This window comes from Vicugna pacos, unplaced genomic scaffold (assembly GCF_048564905.1).
Source record: "Vicugna pacos unplaced genomic scaffold, VicPac4 scaffold_19, whole genome shotgun sequence".
Classification (NCBI taxonomy): Eukaryota; Metazoa; Chordata; class Mammalia; order Artiodactyla; family Camelidae; genus Vicugna; species Vicugna pacos.
In genome coordinates, this window is record NW_027328740.1 from 56,343,221 (window position 1) to 56,371,100 (window position 27,880).

General features: G+C 39.4%; 1 pseudogene; it reads right to left on the minus strand.

Annotated features, from left to right (window-relative positions):
• Window positions 1–17,884: 17,884 nt before the first annotated feature.
• LOC140693458 (anoctamin-6-like) lies at window positions 17,885–27,477 on the minus strand (annotated as a pseudogene).
• Between the last annotated feature and the right edge of the window lie 403 nt (window positions 27,478–27,880).

Here is a 27,880-nt window from a genome sequence, read left to right on the forward strand (position 1 = left end):
TGAGCGTAATGGAATGACATCTATAAAGGTCCTCCTGACTCTCAGAAGTAATTGCTACTGAGAGTTACTATTGTCCCCATTTGGAACACCAAGAAACAGAGGCACAGAAAGCTTCAAACATTTGCCCAAGATGAGGGTTGGGGTCAGTAATCAAGCCAATGCCTTCTTGGCTCCAGAGCCCAGGATCTTCTTACAAATAACACAGCACAGCCCAAGCTCCCTGCTCCAAAACCCGCCTCCCTTTGGCTCGGTTCCATGGTGCCTGTGCTGCACAGATGTCATCACTGCCTGCCTGCCCGCTCAGTGTCTGACCCCAGCACTCTTCCCTCCGTCCCACACACTGCCTCTTTGGGCAAACCAACCCTCACGAGGCCATTTCTGTGGTTACTGGGATGTTTACAGGGAACCACAGGTGGCAGCCCAGCTTTTTGCTATAGATACTGGTGTCAGTGGAGAAAAACAGCTCACAGTTGGTGGGGGAGGCCACTTCTGGTCTCCTCCTAGGCTGGAGAGATGGATGGAATCTACTTTCCCTCTGCAACTTAGACATCCAGCATGAGATCTATGTATGGCCATCTAGCCTCTCAACATAGAAACAATGCCCCCCAGTCGTACTTAACATTGTAACCTCCTGGCTCCACCAGGGAGCAGAGGCCATGGCCTGTTGTCCACCAAGTTCTGTCTCCCTGCAAGACAGCTACAATGGGGTGAGTTAACACCGGATCAGGAACTCTACAATTGCATATAATTTCCTGACACTTGCAGGTCACCCAAATAGCCCAGATCCTCCAAGTAAACAACTAGTAAGAGAAAATGAGCTGGCTCACCTGTCAGACCCCTGATGGCAGGACTGATTTGGCCTCTCCTACACTTGGGATGATCCGTTCTCCTTCTGTGTGCCCTTCCCCGACTAAAAGAGACTGTTCTTTGTTTATGGGCTAGGGAGTATTTGTGGCTCTCTGACCAGAACTTTCAAAAATAGAGCTCTTGTTGAGAATGGAAGCATGGCACCCACGTCTCATGAGCTCAGCTACCCAACAGCCTCATCTAGCCAAGACTGTGGCCAATGCCAGGGGTCCACACTGTTGAGTGTTGGGTCTGGAGAGCAATGCCTTCGCCACTGAGAAGCTGCCCCACCACTTTTGACCTTGTCCCCATTGAGAGGGAGGTGACACATCCATGGGATGAAAGCCACGAGGGCACTAGGTGACTGTGGACCAAGCTGTGACTGGCTGGTCCTGCCCCCCCCATGTGACCCATGTTAGCCTCACGTGCAGAAAATCCCCAGAGACTCCTGCTTGAGGGAATGAGCCACCTATGAGCCAACTGTTCTTGGGCTGCCAAAGAAGTAACACAGTATACATAGTAAGTCACCCACTCACTGAAGTCCCCAAGGCTCACAGCTCCCTAATGTGACACCAGGTATCCCCAGCAAACAGAAGACCCTTACTTTATAATTGACTTGAGAATTCTACTGCCAAAATTGCCTTCCACCTTCCACTTATGAAGTTCTTTCCACTCTGTCCCCTGCTCTGCAATTGTGCAATCAGTTCAGAGCTCCTTCATGAGACAGGAGGGCAGGGGGCTGGGCACAGCCATTAAAAGAATGGCACAGCCATTAGCACCGAGACAGTGGAAAAGTCAACTCCCACTAGATCTTGAGCTTCAATACACACTCACAGAATTACACTCCGAAATTACCGAAATTACACGAAATGGCACTCCCACAGGTGCCAGAACAGATTCAAGGTTGACCATAAAACGTCAAAGGGTGAGTGGTGGCCCAATTCCTGGGAATCCCAGCACCTTCCCCAAAGCGGTTGGAATACTCCTCCCACTTTTTAGCATATGAAGATACTGAGTGTGTAAAAACTAACAACCCCTCACACTCTCTGTGGAGTGTGTTTCTACTTTTACATTAAATTGGAGCACCCAACCCCCACGCCTCATGGCTTTTTTCTTGCCTTCTGAAACAGCCCACTCTGTCTATGGAGTATGTATCTCTCTGAATATATCTACCTTTACTGAACTGTGGCTCGCTCCTGAACTCTTTCCTGTGCAAAGCCAAGGACCCACACTTGGTGAGGTGCATCCCAGGGACCCAAACAAGACCTGGGATACAGCCATCCTCTCCCCCACATTTTCCTTTATCATACGTTCCTTCCCAAAGGATCTCACCTTGTGCACTCCAAAATAGACAGCACTCATGTGTCCTGACCTGGATCTGCTTCTGAGTGTATCATTTCTTATGTCCACAAGAATGTCACCTTCATGAGGAAAGGGATTTGGTTCTTTTCACAGTGGAAGCACCAGCACATCACAGGTGCTGGAGAAGTATTATCTGAATGAATGAGCTGTGAGAAGTCCTGGGAATTCCACCTGAGACTCCTAGCCACTTGGATCCCAGCTGACTCCAGCTGTTCCCTGCTATTCATGGCTGACCTCTAGCCACCACTCTCTGCTCTGCCATCACGTGAGCTGGGATGAGCTGAGATGAGCACACAGCCTGGAGAACATGGCGGCTGGTTCGTGAGGTTGCAAGACCTTCACCCCTTGCCTACCGGGGATTACTCAGGATAGAGAGACTGAAGGCAGCACCATGTGCACTGCCCTACCCCACAACTCACTTGAAGCACCAGGACTGCACACAGGGGAAATGCTGGCCCTTTCCAACCTAAGGAGAGGGACTATGGGTGAGAAGAGGGTCTCTGTCAATTAACAGTCTCTCCATGAGCCCAGCCTGGTAAAAGCACTTTAAAGCCACTTTGGGTATCTTCTTTGTGTTTCCATAATTCCTCTAGATTTTGTCATTTTATTCTACATATCAAAATTACAGATGTTCTTGAAATCTGTATTGATTTTCAATGAAGAAAATCCTCAATTTCCTTCTCTGCTAAGAGAATTACTGCACTTTATATTAAAGAAGCAGCTTCCTTTCATGATTTTCTATCTTCAAACACCTAATTTCACAAGAATCTGTGACCCAAGACATGAAAATCGTGCTGAGCTTTAGCACCTACAGGTGGACATGGATGAAACGAATGAGGACTGATCTCATGAGGCGGGAAGGCTGGGGCTGTCTTATTCCTGCTACAGACAGTAGGGTCCATATCTGTGAGGGGGAGGAAGGACCCAGGATGAGAAACCAACATTTTCTAACCCATTTCTATTTTTCAGTGTCCCAGACAAACAGTGCAATTGTATCAACAAAAACAGGTACGTCTGCACCCTTCTAAAAGCACGCTACATCTTTATTGCTACACACGGCACTCTGTCACTGATCTAAAAAGCTGATGACAGCCAAGAAATATGCAGGGCTCTTATTCCGTGCTCATCCCTTTTTGTCTTTGGTGCCTCAGGCAATTTGCCTCCTCTCTGTGAGTGTCATTTTCCTCATCCTTCAAATAGGAGTGTAACAGCCATTCATTTGCTCAGTGTCTATCCAGCAACAGGAGATGGCTCATGAAAACAAAATAAAGAAGCAAAACAGCAATTCTGATCTGTGCTCTCTTCCTCTTCCTCCCTGAACTTGAACATACAGGGTAAAATGGCATCTTTCAGTAAATCCCGAACTTAAGGAGTTCTGATGTGGAAGTCACAGGACTAACGTGTCAGAGAGAAATGACCTGGTGAAAAAGAATGAGATGCCAGCAAATCCTCAGAACACTTAAGGGTGCAAACCCTGGGAGCTACAGGCATGGATGGGAGATCCTTAGTTCCCCATTTCACAAAGCCGAGAACTTTGCAGTGTCCATGAAAGACACAGATAGCCCAGTACAACCACACCATGTTTTGGAGTACACCAGGGCCACATCGCTGCTGACCTGTACTTCTTTGTGTCCCAGAGCGAGAGCCCTGGGTGGGGGTGCCTGTGTTTGAGGCTGGACAAGAACTTCCTGTTCTTTTTTGCTCTCACTCTTCCTGCAATAAAACAACTGGTAGGACTCTGGTTGGGAGAACTGCACCCACATTCTCTGTCAAAACACACACCAGGCAGCTGTAACTGATCAGAGAGAGAGAGGACTCTTCTATGAAGATATATACACCACAGGCAGGCAGAAGGCTGCCTGCGACCTTGGGAATCCAAACCAGCTTTTCCTCTTAATCAGGATATTAGGCATCTAAAGAAAGTATGCACCAGATGAAGATGATGCCTGTACACAGCGTTGGTGGTTGTGTCCAGCAGTGTCTAAGGACTAGGCATGCTCTGGTAGATTGGAGCATTTTGGTTCCTTTAAGAGTTTGCTGCTGAAGGGCTGGGACATTTCATTGGGCCTTGAAACTCCAGATCTTTTTACTCACAAACACAGACAAGGTAGGTGAGCCAGCTCAGCCTTTATTCCAACTTCCTAAACAAAAGGCTATGAGGTTGAAATATATTTCTTAGACTCTCCTGCAGCAAGGGTTCCAGATGTGGCTTTAAAAAAACCCATCAGAGTTTGGGATTTGCAAATATTAACTACTATATATAAAAATATCTAAAAAACTAAATTTCTTCTGTTTAGCACAGGGAATTATATTTAATACCTTGTAATAACCTTTAATGAAAAAGAATATGTAAAGGAAGTCATACATATATACGTGTATATGAATGAATGGAACATTGTACTATACGTCAGAAATTGACACATTGTAACTGATTATACTTCAATTAAAATATATGTGTGTGTGTATATATATATTTTAAAATGCCCATCAGCAGCATCTGAGTGTCACTGAAAGCAACAACCCAGATGAATGGAGGCAGAGGTGGCTGAAGGAGTTATGTTATTTTGCTGGGGTGGATGCAGTCGGCACGGCAGAGATCTAGAGGGAATGGTCACAACAGCCACTCACTGATCTGCAAGTGAGTTAGGGTAACAGCTTCCTGAAATCCTCCCTGCCCCTCCTGATGAGCCAGGTGTCTGGCTTTTCTCTGGAAATCAATAGGCGCAGCCTGGAACTCAAATGTAAAAATTAAAAACTTCAATCAGGCAGTGAAGAGACTGGCAAGACATGTTAGACAAAAGTAGGTCAGAAACAACAAGGAATGGGGAGGGGATAGAACATGTGCTGAGGACCCTGACTTTAGTGGCAGATTGTCTGTGTTGAGGACTCTGAGTCAGTATGAGTAGATAGGTTGGTGTGGACTAAAAGGGTGGCCATTGTTCAGATAAGTGTGTGATTTGGACTATATTTATTGGAAGAGGGTTTTTTTCCCCCTTCAACATTGATCATTTCTAGGGAGCAGAAAAATACTCTGCCACACAACAGCTAAATGAAAAAGAGATGCTATGGGATGATGGTGATATGAAATTTTGAGTTCTGAAGTTCCAAGCTTTCCTTAATGAGGTGCACAGCAGTTGGTACTTAAAATAAAATAAGGTACTTAAAATAAAGACATCATCATATGTACATATCCTTAAAGATACACATATGGTGCTATAAGGGAGCCTGAAATGTGTTTTGCATTCTAAAATCTGATGAAATAAAATCAGTAGCTCAATATGCCTGTCGGCTCTATAAACATGATGTAGCTAATGATCACAGAAAGTAAGATCAGCTAGGAAATTTGAGATTTGTCTTTTCCAGTGTCAAAGTTAATATTTTTTCTTTACTTAAAATGTATTTTTTTTTAATTAGGGCTGTCAGCATCCATTCATATACAGGGTTCAGTAGATGTGTTCAGATGTTCTAGACAGTAAATCAGAGGAAAGACTGAGGTTTAGACAGTAGTTAAATGTCTTGCCCGTGTGATCAGCACCCACATATTTATATACTGAAAGTCCTTAAAAGTGAGAACTGCATTAAAGCAACGAAAAGAGAGGAAAAAAATAGCCACAGACTAGTGGAAGTTTTGTAACATGTAAAAATGACAAAGGACTATTCATGAGCATATTTCTAAAAACTTCTACACTTTAATAAGGAAAACAACAAGGTTGCACAGGTTGGCAACAGGTTGTACACTGCTCCCTGTAGGAGAAGTCATACAGATGGACTCATGTGAATGGTGCTGGAGCTGTAGAATTAGTTAGTCTTGCAAGTAACTCAGTTAAAAACAAATGCAAATGGGATACACTTCTAGCATATTTGAGTAAAAATCTTGGAAGACTTACTCCTCTATGAAGCAATGACAATGGAAAAATTTGTCAAAATTAACCTCTGCAGAACTCTGGAAATTAAACCAAGGCTTCCAGCAATCCAGGGAGTGTTTATTTGAGGAAAACAACAGCTAAATCTCCATAAAGATAGTGAGTTTTGTGGCATTGTAACTTGATCTATCCCCATCCCTGTATCCTCACCTAAATGGTGACCTTTAAAAGCAACAGTCTCACAATCAATGTAGGGGCAGAAGTGGTTTGAAGTTACCCAGGAAACCCATCCACAGAGAGCTGTCACTATTTGACCTATCTCAAACCCATGCTGTGCAAACAGCCTATCCCTAGAGTGTTTGTGGAAAACAATCAGCAGTGAGTATCTAACATTACAACTGCCTGAGGCAGTGGTACCAGTAGGGGCTAGCTAGATGCTTACTAGGAAAGTTAGAAGGCAAAATTGAGTAATGAGACGTCTTGGGGGTGGAGGTAGGGTTAAAAAGCTCCAAAAAATTCTGAGAATTGTAGAAGGTCGTACACATGTGTGGCACATGGCAAGGAAAGATCTGAGAAAACCCTAAGCCTTCAACTCTGGCTGAACTTGTGGTTCTGCATAAGCAAGAACTAAAGGCTATGAAAGAGCTGCAGACTGCCTGCCGGTGCTGAGTGTGTCCTCAGCACACAGACACACAGCCACCTGGCAACAGCTCAAACGATTGGCTCCAGGCATTGAAAGAAATCACTGTCCAATCATTACAGTGATGACAACTAGGCTTTCTGCACACACACTGATCTCGTGACCATGCATGATAAATAATACAGACTTCACAGAATTTGTTCAGGATAGTAACTAAATAAATAGCTGCAGCAGCAATGACAATGGAAGCAACGATCAACCCTGGAGATGAGGAAAATCTGGCTCTCAGATCTGCCACATTGTAATATTTTAAATGTCCAGTTTTCAACAGAAAATTACAAGATGTACAAAAAAAAAACCCAGAAAAGTTTGGCCATAACAGAGGGGAAAAAGTAGTCAATAGAAACTCCCTGAGGAAGCCCAGACACTGGACTTACTAGACAAGGACATAAATAAGCAATTACACATATGTTCAAAGAGCTAACAGAAACCATGCCTAAAGAATTAAAGTATGTGAACATCTCATTGTACAGAGAATATCAATAGATAAAATTTATATTAAAAACCAACTAGAAATTCTAGGAATACAAATATAATGACTTAAATGAAAAATTCACTAAAGAGGTTTCTCTGTAGATATGAACTTGTTGAAGAAAAAGTCAGTTAACTTAAAACTATTGAGATTATCCAGTCTGTGGAACAGAAAGGAAAAGGAATGAAAAAAAAAATGAACACCATGTCAGAGATAGGTGGGACACCGTCAACAATACCAATACACACAAAATTGGAGCGCCAGAAGGAGGGAGAGGAAAAAAGGGGCAGAAAGAATATATAAAGAAATAGTAGCTGAAAACTTCCCAAATTTGATGAAAACATTAATTTGTACATCCCAGCAGCTCAACAAACTTCATCTGGTATAAACTTAGAGACATCTAAAATAGGTACATCAGACTCAGTGTGTCAAAAGACAAGAACCAAGAATTCTGACAGCAGAAAGAGAAAAGTGGCTCAACATATACAAAGGCTCCTCAGTAAGACAAACAGTTGATTTCACATCAAAAACCATGGAGACCAGAAGGCAGTGGATGGTATCATCAAAGTGATAAAAGGAAAAGACTGTCACCAAGTATTTTATAGCCAGCAAAATGATTCTTCAAAAAAATTAAAGGAGAAATTAAGACACTCCTACAAAAACAAAATCTGAAAAAATCCATTGCTAGCAGGCCTGCCTTACAAGAAATAATAAGGATAGTTCAGCAGGTGTAAATGAAAGGACACTCACCTGAGAAAATAAAGAGCACCAGTAGAGGTAACTACATGAGTAAAATATATAAAACAGTATAGAGTATTACATGTAAGTGTTTTCTTCTATTTGACATAAAAGACAACTGCATAAAACAATACTTATGAAACTGTGTAAATGGGCTTATAAATGCATAAATATGTAATTTGTATGACAGTGACAGCACGAGGAGGGGGAGGGAAAAGATTGATAACAGAGCAAAGTTTTTGTGTACTATTGAAATTAAGTTGGCATTAACGTGAACTAGAGTGATTTAAAACAAGATGTTAATTATAATCTCCAGGGCAACCACTTAAGAAAATACAAAAAAAAAAAAAAAAGAAAAAGAAGAAGAAGAAGAAGAAAAAGAAGAACAAGAAGATAAAATAAACAATAAATTTAAATGGCACTCTAGAAAATACCTACTTTGTACAAAAAAAGTAGAAATAGAGGAATGGGAAAAAAAGGCATATAGAAAGCAGATAGCAGATGTAACTTCAACCTGATAAGAAATTATATTAATGTAAATGAATTAAACATTCCAATCAAAATACAAAATGCAGAAATAAATGGAATAGAGAATAGATGAATAACAGAGAATAATCAACAAAAAAAAGCTGGTTCTTTGAAAATATCAACAAAATTGATAAATTTTTAGCTAGTATTGAAGAAAAACAGAGAGAAGATTCAAATTACTAAAATCAGAAATGAAAGGATGTCACTTCTGCCCTTACAAAAATAACAAGGAATATAAGGGAATACCATGAATAATTATACAGCCAATAAATGAGATAATCTAGACGAAACAGATAAATTCCTAGAAGGACATAAATGACTGAAGCTAATTCAAGGAGAAATAGAAAACTCGAATACTCCTACAGTAAGTAGTGAATGAAATAGTAATCCAAAACCTTCCCACAAGGAAATGCTAGGCCCATATGGATTTGCTGGTGAATTCCATCAACTACTTAAAGAAAAAACAAAAATAAAAACAAACGAAAAAGCAATGCTTCACAAACTCATCTAAAAATCAAGAAGTGGTCACACTTCCCAATTCATTCAATGAGACTAGTATTACACTGATACCAAAACCAGACAAAGTCATCACAAGAAAACTACAGACTATCTCTTATGAATATAAATGCAAAAATCCTCAACAGAATACAAGCAAATCCAATCCAGTAACATATAAAACAGACCATAATCAAGTGGGATGTATCCAGGTATGCAAAGGTAGTTCAACATACAAAAGTCAATTCATGTAATGTGCCATATCAATAGAATAAGGGATAAAGACTAGGAATAGAAGAGAACTTCCTCAACTTGACAGAGAACATCTATGGAAAACCTAGAGCAAAGATCATACTTAATGGTGAAAGACTGAATTCTTTCCTCCCAAAATCAACATTGTACTAGACGTTCTAGTCAAAGCAACCAGACAGAAAATAAAGCCTCTAGATTAGAAAGAAATAAATAAAACTATTTCTATTCCAGATAATATGGTATTGTATATTCAAATCACAAGGAATCCACCAAAAAAAAGAAAAAAAACTATTAGAATTAATAACCCACTCCAACCAAAATTGTAAGACACAAATCAATATATAAAAAAGTAATTAAATTTCTATACAATAGCACTGAAAAATCTACAAATAAAATGAAAGAAACATTTTAATTTACAATAACATCAAAAAGAATAAAATACTTAGGAATATTAAGAAAAATGTGTGAAATACTGAGGAAAAATGTCTGAAACTTGTATATTGAAAACTGTAAAATACTACTGATAGAAGTTAAAGACGACCTAAAATAAATGGAAAGCTCTTCTGCATTCATGGATCAGAAGCCTTGTTATTGTTAGGATGGCAATCGTCCTCAAAATGACCCATAGATTCAATGTAACTCTTGCTTTTTGGCAGAAATGAACAAGCTGAACCTAAAACTAATATGGAAATTCAAGATACCCAGAATAGTCAAAACAATCTTGAAAAAGAACAAAGTTTTGAAGTTTCCAAATTCAAAACTAACAAAACTGTAATCCATACAGTGTGGTACTTGCATAAAGGACAAATAGATTGAGAGAAAAGAACTGAAAGTCCATAAGCAAACCCTTACACGTAGCCAGTTAATTTTTGACAAAGGTACCAAGACAATCCAATGGGGAAAAGTTAATCTTTACAAAAATGATGCTGGGACAACTGAACATACACCTGGAAAGAAAGAAAACTGAACTTTTATCTTACACCATTTATGAAAATTAACTCAAAGTAAATCACAGACCTGAAACTATAAAACTTTTAGAAAATGAACACTGAGAAAATCTTCAGGACTTTGGATTACAAACACTTCTAAGATATGACACCAAAAGCACAAACAACAAAAGAAAAACATCAAGTAAACTGGACTTCAGTAAAATTAAAAACTTCTGTGCTTCAAAGGACTTCATCAAGAAAGTAAGAAGACAATCCACAGAATGGGTGAAAGTATTTCCAATATTTTTGCTGATAAGGGACTTTTATCCAGAATAGACAAAGAAGACTTAAAACGTGACAATACAAAGACAAATACAATTAAAATGGGCAAAGAATTTGAATAGATGTTTCTCCAAAGAAGACACATGAATGGCAATTAAGCACATAAAAAGATGTTCAACATCAGTAGGCATTAGGGAAACAGAAATCAAAATCACAATGAAATGCCACTTCATATAAACTAGGGTGGCAGATATATATGATATATGATATATAAATATGTATCTATAAACCCGGTAATAAAAAGTGTTGATAAGGATATAGAGAAACTTGACTCCTCATACATTACTACTGGAAATATAAAATGGTGCAGTCACTTTAAAAACTACTTTAGCAATTCCTCAAAACTGTTAAAAGTAGAATATATCCCAGAAATTCCATTTTTGATATTTCTCAAGAGAACTGAAAACATGCGTTCACACAAAAACTTGTCCTTGAGCATTTACAGCAGAATTATTCATCATCAACTGATGGATGGATAAGCAATGTGGTGTATTTATAACAATGGCATATTATTAGAACACAAAAAGGAATTGGGTACTGATATATGCTACACCATGGATGAGCCTTGACAACGTCACACTAAATGAAAGACGACAATCACAAAAGGCAGCATACTGTATGGTTCTACTTATATGAAATGCCCAGAACAGGCATATCTGTAGAGGCAGAAAGTAGAGTGGTGGCTGCTGGGGGCTAAACATAAGGAAGGCTAGGGAGTGACTTACTAAAGGATACTGGTTCCTTTTGGGGGTGATGGTTGCACAATCCTGAAATGTACTTAAAACCCTAATGTACACTTTCAAAGGCTGCATTTTATGGTATGTGAATTATATATCCATAAAGCTGTTATTCTTGAAGCTGAGCCCACCTATGGAGCACCTGGCACAGCACTGACTGCGGCATCTGGAGGGGGAGTGACCCATCCACCCACCACAAAGGACAGCAGCACCTGACCCAGTGTTGGAGGGGAGCGATTTTGCCAACAGACACTGTGAGCAGCACAGATGAGGGGGCCAACAGAGTGCCTCTGGAAACAGCAAGCTGAGATCGTGAAACAGGGCAAATACACAAAGACCTCCTAATAAAACCATTAAGAGTACACAGTCTGTAGGAGAACACATCTTTGTTTTTTAAAACTTTTTTATATCTGTTTTATTTTCTATTACCTTTTTAATCTTTACTTTTTAAACAGTTGTATATGTTTACAGTTCTCATTTCATTTTTAAGTCTCTTGGTTTTCATCTGTCATTGATTATTCACAGGTTTCAAATATTGGGTTTTGATTTTTTTCTTCCTTTTATTAAGGTTTTTGAAAGACATCTCAACTCAATTCCTATTCAGCTTAAAATTGCTCTTCTATTATTTATTATACACTGTTTTCAAACCTTCTTTTCCTCCATTCTTTTAAAATTCTCTCTCTCTTTTTTTAAGTTTAATCCCACATAGGCCTTAGATAGATAAATAAACTCCTTAAGGACCACATTAGATAACTGATATTCCTTAAGCCACAGTGCCGGAGAGATATGAGCAATATGAAGAAGCAGAGGAACTACTCCCAATTAAAAGAGCAGGAGAAATCCCCTGAAAGAATGATCAATGAAATAGACATTGATGGCCTACTAGATCAAGATTTTAAAAAAGTGATCAAATTACTGAAGGAATTAAAAGACAGTGTTTAGAGATATAAAATATGTCAAAAACAAAATAGAAGCTATAAAGAAGAGCAGAGTAGAACTGGTAAATTCATTCACTGAAATGAGACCTGACCTAAAGGCTGTACAAAGCAGGCTAGATAATGCAGAGGAATGAATAAGTGACCTAGAAGACAGGAAAACAGAAAGCACCCAATCAGAACCACTGAGAGAAAAACAAATAAAAAACAATGAAAACAATATAAGTAACTTATGGGATAACATAAAGCATGCCAATCTATGCATAATAGGGATTCCAGAAGGGGAAGAAAGAACAAAGGGGATGGAAAAGGTATTTAAAGAAATCATGACTGAAAACTTCCCAAACCTAAAGAAGGAATCAGACACCTAAGTACAGTAGGCTCAGAGGTCCCCAAACAGGAAGAGCCCAAACAGACCCACACCAAGACATATCATAATCAAGATGGCCAGACTGAAGGATAAAGAAATGATCCAAAAGGCAGCAAGAGAAAAACAAAGAGTGAGTTACAAGAGAATCCCTATAAGGCTCTCAGCTGATTTCTCTACACAAACACTACAGGCCAGTAGGCACAGGCAAGATATATTCAAAGTCCTGAATTGAAAAATGATGCAGCCTAGGATAATTTATCCAGCAAGGCTATCCTTTAGAAGAGGAGATAAGGAATTTCTCAGAGAAGCAAAAACTAAAAGAGTTTAGCAACACTGAACCCATGCTAAAAGAAAAATTGAAAGGTCTACTCTAAATAGAAAAGAAGGATGCTACAGAAATGAGAAACTCATAAATAGAAAGGTGATAACTACCATGAATTACAAATAGAATAAACACGAAATTGTAAAAGAAGACATCTAAATCATTGAGTGGGAGAGGGAAGCAAGAAAATATAGAGTCATTCCCCTTCCCCTTCTCCTTGTCTCTTTTTTTTTTTAATTTTTTGTTCTCGGTAGGATGGGTTTGAGATTACATTACTATCTGTTTAGTACACACAGTTACAGTAATTGGTTAACAGACTTACAAAAAAGTGTAACCACAAGCCAAAAACTGATAAATGAGTCACAAAAACTAAATACAATCCAAGATAATACAAAGGAAAATTACCATACCGCAAAAGGAAGAAGAAAGTAACAAAGAGGAAATAGCAAGTCAACTGCAAAAATAAGTTCAAAATAGCAATAAACACTCATCTATCATTAATTACTGTAATGTTAATGAACTAAATGCTCCAGTCAAAAGACAGAGTGGCAGACTGGATAATAAAGCAAGAACCTTCAATACACTGCATACAAGGGACACACTTTAGGGAGAAGGGCACATATAGATTGAGAGTGAATGGATAGGAAAGGATATTTTACACAAATGGAAATGCCAAAAAAGCAGGTGTAGCAGTACTGATTTCAGACAAAATAGACTTTAAAACAAGGGCCATAAAGAAAGATAAACAAGGTCATCATATAATGATTAAAGGAATAATACAAGATAAGGATATTACAATCATTAATATATATGCACTCAACATAGTAACATCTAAGTACATAAAACAACTACTAACACAGATAAAGGGGGAAATTGATGGGAATACAATAATTGTCAGAAATATTAACACCACATTAACATCACTAGACATATCTTCCAGACAGAAAATAAATAAGGCAACAGAAAAATTAAATGATACAAGAGAAAAATTAGATTTAGTTGATATTTTCAGAGCATTACAACCCCCCAAAATAGGATATACATTCTTTTCAAGTGCACATGGAATATTTTCTAGGATTGATCATGTACCTGGTCACAAAAGAAGCCTCAACAATTATAACAAGCTAGAAATTTTCTCAAGCATCTTTACTGACCACAATGCCATGACACTAGATATCAACTACAGAGAAACAAAGGAGAAAAAAAGGAAAGCATAGAGATTAAACAACATGCAACTAAAAAGTAATGGATCAATGATGAAATCAAAGTTGAAATTAAAGAATACCTTGAGACAAATGAAAATGAAAACACAACCACACAAAACTTATGGGATGCAGCAAAAGCAGTGCTATAAGGGAAGTTTAGGGTGATACAGGCCTTCCTCAAAAAAGAAGAATAATCTCAAATAAACAATCTAACCTACCAGCTAAAAGAACTAGAAAAAGAAGAGCAAAAACACCCAAAAGTCAGTAGAAGGAAGGAAATAATAAAGATCAGGGAGAAAACAAATAAAATAGAGATTTAAAAAAATCAAACCAAAAACTGGTTTTTTGAAAGAGTAAATAAAATCAACAGACCTCTGGCCAAACTCACAAAAAAGGAAAAAGTGAGAGCACAAATATGCAAAATAAGAAAGGAAAATGGAGAAATTACAACAAATAACATAGAAATACAGAATATCATACGAGAATATCATGAAAAACTCTATGGAACCTAAATGGATAACCTAGAGGAGATGGACAAGTTGCTGGAAACATACTGCCCACCAAGACTGAATCAAGAAGAAACTAACCACTTGAACAAACCAATCACTAGAAATGAAATCGAATTAACAATAAAAAAAACTCCCTACAAATAAAAGTCCAGGACTGTACAGCTTCAATGGGGAATTCTACCACACATACAAAGAAGAACTCATACCAGTCCTTCTCAAACTCTTCCAGAAGATTGAAAAACAGGGAATATTCTCAAACTCATTCTATGAAGCTGCCATCACCATGATACAAAAACTAGGCAAAGACACCACCAAATAAGAGAATTACAGACAAATATCACTGATGAACACGGATGCAGAAAGTCCTTACCAAAATAATAGCAAATAGAATCCAACAGCACATAAAAAAGATTATGCACCATGCTCAAGTGGGGTTCATCTCAGAGACACAAGGGTGGTCCAACATAAGCAAATCAATCAATGTAATACATGACACCAACAAGAGAAAGGACAAAATCCACATGATCATCTCAATAGACACAGAAAAATCATTTGATAAAATTCAACACCCACTTATGATAAAAACTCTCACCAAAGTGGGTATTGAGGGAACATATCTCAACATCATAAAAGATATATATGACAAACCTACAGCCAGCATAGTACTCAATGGTGAAAAACACAAAAACTTCTCACTAAAGTCTGGGACAAGACAAGGATGCCCACTATCACCACTCCTATTCAACATAGTCTTGGAAGTCCTGGCCACAGCAATCAGGCAAGTGAGAGAAGAAAAATGGATCTAAATTGGAAAAGAAGAGATAAAAGTGTCACTATATGCAGGTGACATGATTCTATATATAGAAAACCCTAAAAGATCCACACAAAAACTACTAGAGCTGATTGAAGATTTAGCACAGTAGAAGGTTACACGATTAACGTTCAAAAATCAGTTGCATTTCTTTACACTAATGATGAATCAACAGAAAAAGAAAGAAACAATACCCTTTAAAATAGCACCTAAAGTATTAAAATACCTAGAAATAAATTTAATCAAGGAAGTGAGAGAATTTTACACAGAACACTATAAACCATTGGTGAAGGAAATTAAAGAAGACTTTAAAAAATGGAAAGGTATCCCATGCTCTTGGACTGGAAGAATCAATATTGTTAAAATGGTCACACTGCCCAAGGCCATCTACAGATTTAATGCAATCCTTATCAATTTAACCAGGACATATTTCATAGAACTAGAACAAAACACAATAAAATTTATATGGAACCATCAAAGACATAGAATTGCCAGGGCATTACTGAAGAAAAAGAAAGAGGCTGGAAGAATAACTCTCCCAGACTTCAGACAATACTATAGAGCTACAGTCATCAAGACAGCACGGTATTGGTACAAAAACAGACATATAGACCAATGGAACAGAATAGAGAGCCCAGAAATGAACCCACAAACTTTTGGTCAACTCATCTTCGACAAAGGAGACAAGAATTTACAATGGAATAAAGACAGTCTCTTCAGCGAGATAAACATAAGACAAGATACAATAAATCTCCTAGAAAAAAATACAGGCAAAATATCTGACATACATCTCAAAAATGTTCCCCTAGGCAGTCTATACATGCAATAGAAATAAAAGCAAGAATAAACAAATGGGCTAATGAAACATACAAGCTTCTGCACAGCAAAGGAAACCAGAAGTAATACAAAAAGACAATCTATGGAATGGAAAAAATTTTTGCAAATGAAACCGACAAAGGCTTGATCTCCAGAATATATGAGCAGCTCATACCATTTAATAAGAAAAAATCAAACAACCCAATCCAAAAATGGGCAGAAGACCTAAACAAGCAATTCTCCAAGGAAGAAACACAAGTGATCAATAGACACATGAAAAAATACCCTATTCCACTAATTATCAGAGAAATGCAAATCAAAACTATGATAAGATATTACCTCACACCAGTCAGAATGGCCATCATTCAAAAGGCTACAAATGACAAATGCTGGAGAGGCTGTGGAGGAAATGGAACCCTTCTACACTGCTGGTGGAATTGCAGTTTGGTGCAGTCACTATGGAAAACAGTATGGAGATTCCTCAAAACTAGGAATAGATTTACCATATGACCCAGGAATCCTGCTCCTGGGCTTATATCCAGATGGACCCCTACTTCAGGATTACACCTGCACCCCAATGTTCATTGCAGCACTATTTACAATAGCCAAGACATGGAAACAGCCTAAATGTCCATCAACAGGTGACTGGATAAAGAAGCTGTGGTATATTTATACAATGGAATACTATTCAGCCATAAAAATCAACAACATAATGCCATTTGCAGCCAACATGGATGCTCCTGGAGAATGTCATTCTAAGTGAAGTTAAGCCAGAAAGAGAAAGAAAAATACCATATGAGATCGCTCAGACACAGAATCAAAAAAAAAAAAAAACAAAAAACCCCATAAATACAAAACAGAAACAGACTCATAGACATAGAATACAAACTTGTGGTAACTAGGGGGACAGAGGGTGGGAAGGGACAGACTGGGATTTCAAAATGTAGAATAGATAAACAAGATTGTACTGTATAGCTCAGGGAAATATATACAGTATCTTGTGGTGGCTCACAGTGAAAGAGAATGTGACAATGAATGTATGTATTTTCATGTATAACTAAAAAATTGTGCTCTACACTGGAATTTACCTAAACATTGTAAAATTACTATAACTCAATAAAAAAAAAAGTATTTAAAAAAATCAGTATTTAATGTAGTTGTTAGTTCCAGAGTGGAAAGTAAGGGGATGAAATTGGACAAAGCACTTCATGGGTAACATTTATGTTCTTTTTCTTAAACTGGGATGTGGATCATTATTCTTTACAGCTTAAATACATTTCTACTCTTGGAAATCTATTCAGTATGGAATAAAATTAACTAAAAATATTTAGGGGAAAGAGCTCAGCAGTAGAGTACACGCTTATCATGCACAAGGTCCTGGGTTCAATCCTCAGTATTTCTATAAAAAAAAAATTTAGAAAGTATTTAAAATGCATATATTTTAAATAATCAGTAGTATTTAAAAGTTAAATAAAAAGAGCCCAAGTAGTTTTGAGCACAGAGAGATTATCCCCCATACACACCCTACCTCTGCCCTCTACGTTTTGTGTAAATTAATCTGTGTCAAAGAGTAGGACATTTGTGGTGTGACTGTCACTTCCTAAAATGAACTGTAATGAGAACAACTACCATGCAAGAACCTTATAAAAATACTACCTTTTCAGTTTGACGCTGTATTTCGGAGGAGCCTTTTCCTGGTTGGAACAATATACAAAACAATGGAGAAGCCAAAGACAAATTTAGGCAAAAGATATCAACATTCAGCCTTTGGCCCCAAACTCTTTTTTTGGTTAAGAGAGGAGAGTACTTCAGAGACCATCTGCAGCTTTCTAGCTAAGAAGCCATGCTTGGCACACACCCTCTGAATCCTGCTAAACAGAACGGGTAATTATGACTATATATTAGAGCTGCCATGTAAGCTTCTGCCTGTGAAGCCAGGCCGATAGGCTCAGGGCTAGATAAATCTGGTCAGCAGCTCATCACTGGTGCCCAGAAATGTGGATCCGGCCATCACAGCTGGACAGAAGCCAGATCAACAAAAGAAAATCCCTGGTTCGGTGTTGCACCCCTCTGGAGGTTGAGGCCACCAAAAGCAAAGGACTAATCACACAATTCAGAGCAGTGGTGGTGAAATTCAGTGTTCTGGCACCCACGTATTTCCCTTCAGACAGTGCAGCTGGTGTTTTAATTTTGACATCAAGCACAAACTAATCCTTTATCACTTTTTTGCCTCCCTAACACTGTAAGGGCGGTTTTTTTTTAATTAAAACAATAATAAAATTTGCTCATTTGAGTTGTTGAACATGCATTTCTCCATATAAATTAAGAACTCATTTCTAAACGCAGAAAAGCACCAGTTTTACCAGTTTTGCCATTGAAACCATGAAGATATCAGGGCTGCTCTTAGCCCACATCTGTAGGGCTGAGTGAAGCATTCCTCTGGGAGCCAGAATTTCAAGGATGATCCTCCCTTGAGACCTCCTTTCTTTTTCAAAGTGTTGTCTTAAGACACTGGAGTGTTTCCTAAGGGTAATATTCCTGTCAGAGGCTGGGCTGCATTATCAAAGAAAAGTCTTTTTCCATTTCACTTAGTTATTATCCTCAGGACAAAAGGGATGTATCATCCAAAGCAGAAAGTGCTGTGCAATGAGTCTTCTTTAACTAAACCAGTTGGAGACCCTGAATATCATTTTTTGTCTAGTCAACTTTTCAGCACGCTAACAAGCAATAAAGAGAAGTTACTTCCAGATAGTTATTTTGATTAAAATATCCATACAGAAAGCAATTCACCCCCACAATTGCTGCCAGGAGGAGCATTTGAGTGTAATAGCCCAGCCAAGTGAAGTAGATTCTGACCTTCTCTCCATAGGATTTCCTGCAGAAAGACAGAAGGTAGTCTCAGAAGACACACATAGTCACTCGGTAGCTTCATCCTGATATTAACTTCTTTTTTTACTTTGATTTAGGGGGGGCATAATTAGGTTTATTTATTTGTTTTTTAAATGGAGGCATTGGGGATTGAACCTGGGACCTCATGCATGCTAGTCATGCACTCTACCACTGGGCTATACCCTCCTTCCATCATATTAATTTCTGATTCTATATCAAGGGGGCTTTAAGTTTAAACCTCTGACTCAATTCACACTTAAAACATATGCGTTTTCATAGCAGACCCTAAATTCTACCATGAAATAAGTAGTACTTTACGTATCATCAAAGTACTGATCACTTGTTCACCTGCTGAAGAGAGATAAATGAGAACAGAGCAAAGGAGGGGACGAGGCTGACTCCGGAGCAGATGCAGGGGATCATCACCACTCACTGGAAAGACTGCCACATTCAACAAATCCCCCCAAAGATCATTCTTAACAGGCTTGACACAAGTGGACATCAACAAGTGGCTCAGTCATCTGCTCCTGCCTTATCTCGGGAACTTCCCTGGAGCAAATGCATCGTAAACCACAGATAGTAAGGAAGTGGCTGATAATGATAACAACTGGGAGTGCAATATCTCTCTGACAAAATACTTATAAAACTCATTGTGGGAATGGGAGAAGGCAGGAGGGAGGTGACTGAGGAAGGTACTGCCCTGTGTTCTTTGTATCTAGCACGTCTGTTGTTCCTAGGTTTTAAAAACTCTTCAATGTTTCTCAGTTAATCTGGAGTAGATGGAATAGGCCAGGGAGGCAAGATTAGAAGAAAGGACGCAGGGCATGAAGTGGTGCCAGGCTGGTCCTGAAAGGGAGACAGACACAGAAGGCAGACACAGAGGGTTTAGGGATGAAGCAGAACAACGAGACAGCTGCTCGGGTGTGTCTTGCTTTTGCTGATACTTCCCTCAACTGGCTCACTGCTGACTCGGCAGTGCTGGGTAAAACCTGTGGATTTCCTCAGCTCTGAGTTCTCTCTGAGGCTTCTGGCTCATTCTGGAGCTGCGCTGAGCTCCGTGGGCTTAGCCTAGTGGGGACTTAGCTCTGAGAACAGCCTGCAGTCCTGGGAAACTTCATGCAGGAACCTCCTTGGGCTGGACCAGTGCTCACAGGGCTGCTGTGAGACCAGCTCCATCATCAGAGGCCTGGGCATAGACCATTCCATGGGGAAAAGGGCTGGGCCTGATGCTGAATCAGGAGATAGGAGGGACAAAGTGTGTTCATTCTCATGTGACTGGGCTTTGTGGCCTGGCTCATGGATGGCAGGCTCAGGATGGTGTCTGGCAGAGAAAACCCTGGCAATGGGTTTGAGATGCCTTGGACTCTTTCTTGTAAAGCTTTCTGTAATACATTCTTATCAACTATCTGTCCTGGAAATGCCACATTCAAAACTGAAATAATGTTAGAAGTTGCATGCTCCAACTGGCCAATGGTAAACACACCCTGTTACAGTAAGAGAGCTGGGTAGGCAGCCTCTGCCTGCATATTTACAGTGACGGGGTGTTCATTACTTCCAAAGGTTACATTTTGGCAAGAAGGTCAGAAAGAGTTTTTGAGCCTTAAACAGATGTCTGCCTCCTAGTCCTTGATGAAAGGCTAGAAATAATGAGGATCACTTCAAATGTCATTTTGTCTGATTGTTATCTCTCTGTCAAACAAACGCCAATTCTTAATATCAATTTTTCAAAATTCAGTTTTTATTTCTTTTTTATCAAAGTTATACCATGCATTCATTAAAGAGTCAAACAATTCTAGAACACCGATTGTAAAAAGGAGCAGTTCCCAACAACCGCCCCCATTTCCAGGCCAGAAGCAACCACGTTCAGCTCCTACTGCTGATTCTTGGAATAATTACCCCCCTATCTCTTGAGTAATATACTTGTAGCACAGCCTACTAACTTTTTCAACTTTGTGTATCACCGATTTGACTTTCCATTTTGGAAAATGAGGATTAAGCTCTATTTCAAACCCCATCTCATCTATACTCCCAAACCTTCATCCTTCCAAACCTTTGACATGATTACATTATAATTTTGATCACCTCAATATCCTTACTTTACATTACTAGGACTCTGTACAGAATGTTCACAGCTGTAGCAAGTTGTCTGCTATGCTTACTTTTTCCTTCCCTACATTGTTTTCCCTGGAGTTAATAATTGTCTTGGTGGTTCATAGCTGAGTTTTCTGTGCACTTAAAAATTCAAGCCCAGACCTTCTCCTAATGAATTACACATGTACAAACATCCTCTTAAAACTATGTTCTACTGGATAACCCGGGTTAATGAGAAAGTGCCTCTTGATGACTGTGATCCTGTTGATAAATGAGGGAGGAAATTAGAATATGACCACATGAAATAAAATCCCTTATGAAATAATGATCCTAAGTGACAATCACTACTGGCTGCTGTCATCACAAAAGAGACAACTGGACATTATGTACCTTATGACAGGAGTACAAAATTCCATGTAACAAGTATTCTTGCACAAAGTTGAACCTCAATCAGATCAAGCTTTTAGGGGAGGATCAAATCACTTAGCTAAAGCAAATACACAGGATGGAGAAACAAGTCTAACACCAGAAGGAAGAATGAAATCAGCCAAACAGGAAATAGAGAAACCCCTCAGGAATTTCAAGGAAAAGAAGAAACAGGAAACTTATAGATTTGAACCCACTTGAGAGATATGTTAGCTGCAATGTCTGAACCTTGTCTGGATCTTGATTTCAACCCCAAAACTACTTAAAAATATATTTTTGTGACAATCAGGGAATTATTTTGTAACCCTAAGAAAAAAAAGGACTATTCCATTTGTATTTAAAAGAGATCTTGTCATTTCACTAATGAAAGGTTAAGCTATGTAGGATTGTCTTCAAAATGATCCAGCAGAGGGAGAGGCGAGGAGGTAGAGATAAAAGATGCAACAACAGTGATTCTGAGTTTATAATTCAGGAGCTGGGTGACCGATACAGGCAGGCTGGCTTTGGTATCCTCTCTACTTCTGTACACTTTTGAAATTTTCCATAAAATGTGAAAACATAAAAAACACTTCACAGTGTTTTAAAACCCTCACTTTGAAGTTGAAGAGGTTTGCCCAAGTAGGTGGGCACCAGCATGGGGCACTGAGATGAGAAAGAACAGACACCTGGCTCCAGGCTGACCTGGGGCTACCTTGACCCTCCTCTTCTCCTCACCATCCACAGCCAGCCCATAACTGCTTCCTGTCAGCTTCACTCCCCAAACGCATTCATCCCTGGCTCCCACCATCTCTCATCTGGCCCACGCCAAGAGCCTCCTATCCGGCCTCCCTGCTTCCTGGGTCCCTGCAATCCATTCTCCACATTATCTTTGCAAATGTGAGTGAGAGAAAATTACTTTATTGCTTAAACCATCATGACTGCTTCTCACCGCACTTAGAGTCTACATTCCTTTCCGTGCTCCTGATGCTCTTCTAAACATCGCATCTCTTCAGTCTCACCAGTGCTGGCTCCAGTATCTCCTCAAACCTGCTGAGCACATTTGTGCCTCGGGGCCAATAGACAAGCTGCCTCTATTCCTGGGGAGACTTTTCCCAGATCCTCAAAATCCAGCCTCTTTATCGCCATCTCAGCTCACATGTAACCTACTCAAAGATAGTTTTCTTGACTCACTTCCCCCCAAGTCTCCCATCTCAACACTGTGTTATTTCCTTCATTTCAATCTGACATTGTTTCCTTATTCGCCCAATTATTTTTGTTTGCTTTGTTGTCCTTGGCCTCCCTCCTCCCAGCAGCCTTGCCCAAATAGCATAAGCTCCCGGGGAGCAGCCTGCACTGGTGCTCTGAGAAGACACACACTGAGCGCGACATTATAGTCATGTGGTGTAGTGAAATGGAGTCGAACAGCAGATACAGCAGTGAGAATTTCTCTTACTTTATAATTTAAGTGAAATCTAACATTTAATCCTGTTTAATGAAGAATTTGGTAGGTCTTTGGTCCCAGTTCCTGGACGGCAACTCCTAAAGCCTTGAAATTTCCCAAGATAGTAGTGTCTTTGTTATTCATGGTGGAACGTTGGATGGCTTGTGTTCATGAGATGACTCAGGATGGGGACTGGCCAGCCAGAGACACCAACCATTTGATTAGAAGAGTGGGTCTTTGAGCTTTGTGACAAGTGAGTGACCACCAGGAGAGGAAGGGGCTTAATGGTTAGGGCTAAGGAAAGGTTTGACTAACAGTTAGGGTTTGGGTTAGCCATGTCGGTAGTGACCCAATAAATCATGGCTTTGTAATAAAGCCTGCAGTAAAACTTGGGGCAACAAAGCTCAGAGCTCCTGTGAGCTTCCTGGTTGGTAACACTCTTGGAGGACTGTCACACTCAGATGCCATGAGGGCAACCCTGAGCCCTTCCCACTGAAGTGCTCTCCACAACGGCTCACCTGATGAGATCTAAGGGCTGCTTCTTGTCTATGCTTCGAGGAGGAGCCCATTCCCTGTACAGAAGGCCCTGTTTGCTGGGGCAGCTAAGGTCCTCTGATGGAGGCTGAAGTTGCACTGGGAAGTAGAAGCAAATAGGTGAGTGTCACTATCACCACGTGTTCACATGTTTTGTTGATAAAATGTTGTGCTAACACTTTGTGGTCATTTGTAAATAAGGGGCCCTCACTTGCCAGAAGGGATGGACATACTATATAATTTTTCATAATTCTCACCCAGGATTAATACTAACCCCTTGAGGGTCATTTGCAAACGTGGGTGTAAAGGAACGCTTGGATGTTACAGTCCTGGGACCCCGTGGGTACCTGGTGAGAGCTTTGCAGATGGTTAATGTCTTACAACCGGGCCAGTCTTCCACAGCAAAAAAAACTAGGCCACCCAAGTGCCCAAACTGCTGCAGTGGAGGGACACCTGACGGTCCAGCCCCTCCTTGGACACCCAGAGGAACCTGGACTCTGGCTGGTTAGGGGCAGGTTCAATTCTAAAACCCAGGCTTTTTTGTCCCCACAATTCAGTAGATATTCGGTGAAAGCACATGGAATATAAACAATGAAGAAACTTGACATGATGTTATATATTTAGCTTACTGAAGAAAAAAAATTTAAATTCAGTCATTCTCCTTCCCACCTGACCTACCTTCCTTTCTCCTGTACTAGAACCAGATTAGTACCCACCCAGCCTTAACATGGGTCCTGACTCCACTTACCTCCCTCCCAAACACCACATGAGATGATTCCTCAGCCTGGATGTGGGACCAGCAATTACAAGAGGCTTTAGTGGAAAAGAACTGGTTGTGCACAGATGCCAACTAAACACTGTAGAATCCTGGTGTCCCACACTAGTAATCATGACAGCTGTTTGCAAGTGTCCCCAAAGTTCATTTCAGATTCTCACTGCTAATTTTGCTGGGACATATATATAAAACATGTGGACTCCTGGGCTGGACTGCTATGCTGGGTCTCTTATCCAGGAAGCTCAGTGTCTTCTCCCTGCACCCAGCTCCCTGTTCTGTTCATGCATGTGCATCAAGCAGCTGTTTAGTGTCCATTTTAATATCTTAAACAGTGCATTTCAGTATTGTCTTCATCCACAAATACGTGTACCACACAGTAGTAATGATCAATCTCAGTCTTTGCTTTCTTTGGTCTTAGAGAGTCAGATAAATGTATAGAAAAGATAACAAAGTCATAGAGCGCTATAATATAGTATTTCCTTTATTTCAATGACAGGATCTATTTAAAGAGCTTAGATATAACATCCTTGCATTTATGGCATCATTAAGCATCTGAAGCAGTTACATTTTAAAATCTTCATTTCATGCAAGATGTTACCAGTTAGAGAAGTGCTCCTGAATTTGAGGGGTTGCTGTCATCTCAGACGGAGTCCCTAAAAAATGTCAACATTCTGAAGTATTGCCATCATGACAAGAACCCAGACAGATGAAATTTGGAAAGCCATTTGGCTTTCTAGTGCACAGACAGAAAATGGTATTTCAGAGGGAAAAGGCCTGAATTACAGAAAATGATAAATGAAATGGTCTAACATGCATTTCCCTTACAAATAACTAATACTTCTTTGATTGATAATAACATCTGTCAGTAATTATGAAAAGATCTGACAGATGCATAGTACTTATTATTAACCAGGGCAGTTCTAACATTGACAGATTCATTAATCCCCATAGCAACTCTATGAGGTGGGTACTATTATTATCCCCACTTTATTGATGAGGAGCTTGATAAACACAGAGGCTAAATGACTTTTACAAGGTCAACAGCGAGAAACCAGCACAAGCGTTCCAGCCTGAGTCTACGCTCTTGGCCATTTCTCTCTCTTTTTTTTTTTTTTTTTTGGTGGTGGGGAGATAATAAGGTAATTCTGGTGGGGCGTGGGGACGTAATTAGGGTTATTTGTCTATTTTAGAGGAGGTGTTGGGGGCTGAACACAGGAACTTACGCGTGCTAAGCATGCACCCCATTACTTGAGCTGTACCCTCCCCTCTCGAGTCTATGCTCTTAGCTGCTAATCCGCACTGCCCCACATGGTAACTCTGGGGGAACTACAGTTCATTCATTCACTCACTCGTTAAACTCAGCCTTCCCGGTTCCTGGGATTCAGCAGTGAACACGACAACATAGTTCCTGCCCTAAATGAGCTTGTCGCCTCCTGACACATTATCTTAATTTTACCCAGGAAGAAACAAGGTCAAGAAGATTAGCCTTTTCCTGTTAACATCAGAGGATACATGAGGTGCTTTATTTCATTTCTGCCATTTGACTTACACCATGGGGAGGGAAAGCTACCTTGCAGATCCCGGAGCTCACAAGCCTGTTAATCCCGAATTTTTTTTTAACACTGTCCCTTATTTGATACTTCACCTGAGAAAGGATGAAGTAAACCTAAAAAGATTCTAAGAGAGTGTGTGGTTTATACAGGGTAACTAACCAGCCACTGTTTACTATCCTAACAGGAATCTGTAGTCATATTTCTTTTCTTTCCCTTTTTTCCTTTTTATGGGCAGCTTTTAAAAACCAAACCAAACCAAACAAACCAAAATAGTGATAATTCAACAGCAGGTTCTAAATCACCCCCAAGACAGCAGCTAAACTCTGTTTAGACTTACAATGTGGCTTCTGGTGGCTGGATTGAAGAATGCATCTCTATCCTCAATATAAAAGTCATTCAAGTAGCTCTTCTCAAATAGGGCAATGAAAAACTCTTGCTCCGGCTTGATGATACTTTCATCCACTTGGAGGACTTTCATAAAACAGCTGAAATTATCAAAGGCTGAGGATCGAGTTTTCAGATTATTTGGCTTCAGAGGCAATTTTATGTGCAGTATCTCAGCGTATGTACAGAGCACCTCCCACAGGGTGTGTACTTTTGCAAATACAAGCTTGTCATCCAAAACCTATATTGGGAGAATGAAAGCACAAACCAGGAAACTATTTTCACATTTTTAGTACACAGATATTTCTTACATTGCTGGTAGTTAAAGCACTTATGCAAACACACACACACATATGACACTGGTAAAAGTGAATATATAATAAAAATAGATTTGCAAACCATCATACATTTTTGCCTTAAAGATAATTTCTTTGTTGAAATTACTGAAAAGTTATGTAAAATCCTTAGAGTTCATTAATAAAATAACCAATGTTTTAGATGAAAAGCAAACTTGTTAATTTGTAGTCCAAATTAGTAACTAAAAATAGAAACACCAAAATATTCTTTGCAGTGGTATTGTAATGACAATTTTTTAAATTTCTGAAACCTAGGACTATTTACATATCTGTTCAATATAGTGTTAAACAGCCATTAAAAGGGATTTAAAAGAATTATATTTATTGATATGGAATATATAATAAAAGGAAAAAGCAAAAAATGTGAAATAATAATTTTACTTTTTGGAAGGGAAAAATATCTACATTTGAACAAAAAATGTTTAGAAGGATTTTAAGATTCTTTATGTATAATTAAGGTGCAGATGATTTTTAATTCCACTGTTCTTTCATTTTCAATTTTGGGGGGGTTAATTTTTGTAATAAAAGAATTTTTAAAAAGGTTCTTGCATAAATACATTAATAGATATATTAATGGCTACATTCTCTGGCTATTAAAAAAAATCTCCTAGCTTTGGATCTGAAACATACATTCCATAATGCAGATTCTGACTGACTCGCCTCCCAGCCCACAGCGAAGGCACGGCTAGGGTGATATGTTTCAAATATCATTCCAGGTAACATGCAGGCTCCCAGCCAATGGCTGCAAGGGGACTGACACTGATCTGGTTGCTCACAGCTGCAGACCTTCACAGATGAGGTTAGATTCAAAGGTCATGTTTTCTCTGTCAAAAGAAATCAGAAAATGTTAGGCTTTTACTTTCACCAAGGGAACAAGAAGTTGTTTGATTATTTCTAGGCTAAAAAATAACAACAAACCAATTTGAACCTGATGAAAAGATATTTGCTCAAAACAGCACAGTAGCAATGAAGGTGCTCTGGCTGACAGGGACTTGTTGGATTCCTGTGAGTGCTGGACTCCTCACATGGAATTTCCTTGGCACTCTAGAAGGCCTGTGGTTGTCCCCATGGGTTTGTGGCCATATGTGGTGCACCAAAGTCTCTGGCTTTGACACAATTTCAAAGCCTTTTTTAGCTTATGAAAGTTTTGCACTCAAATATAGTTTTCTTGAGTCCACTCACTGATGTCATTCACCAGATTTATAGTACAGATCTGACAT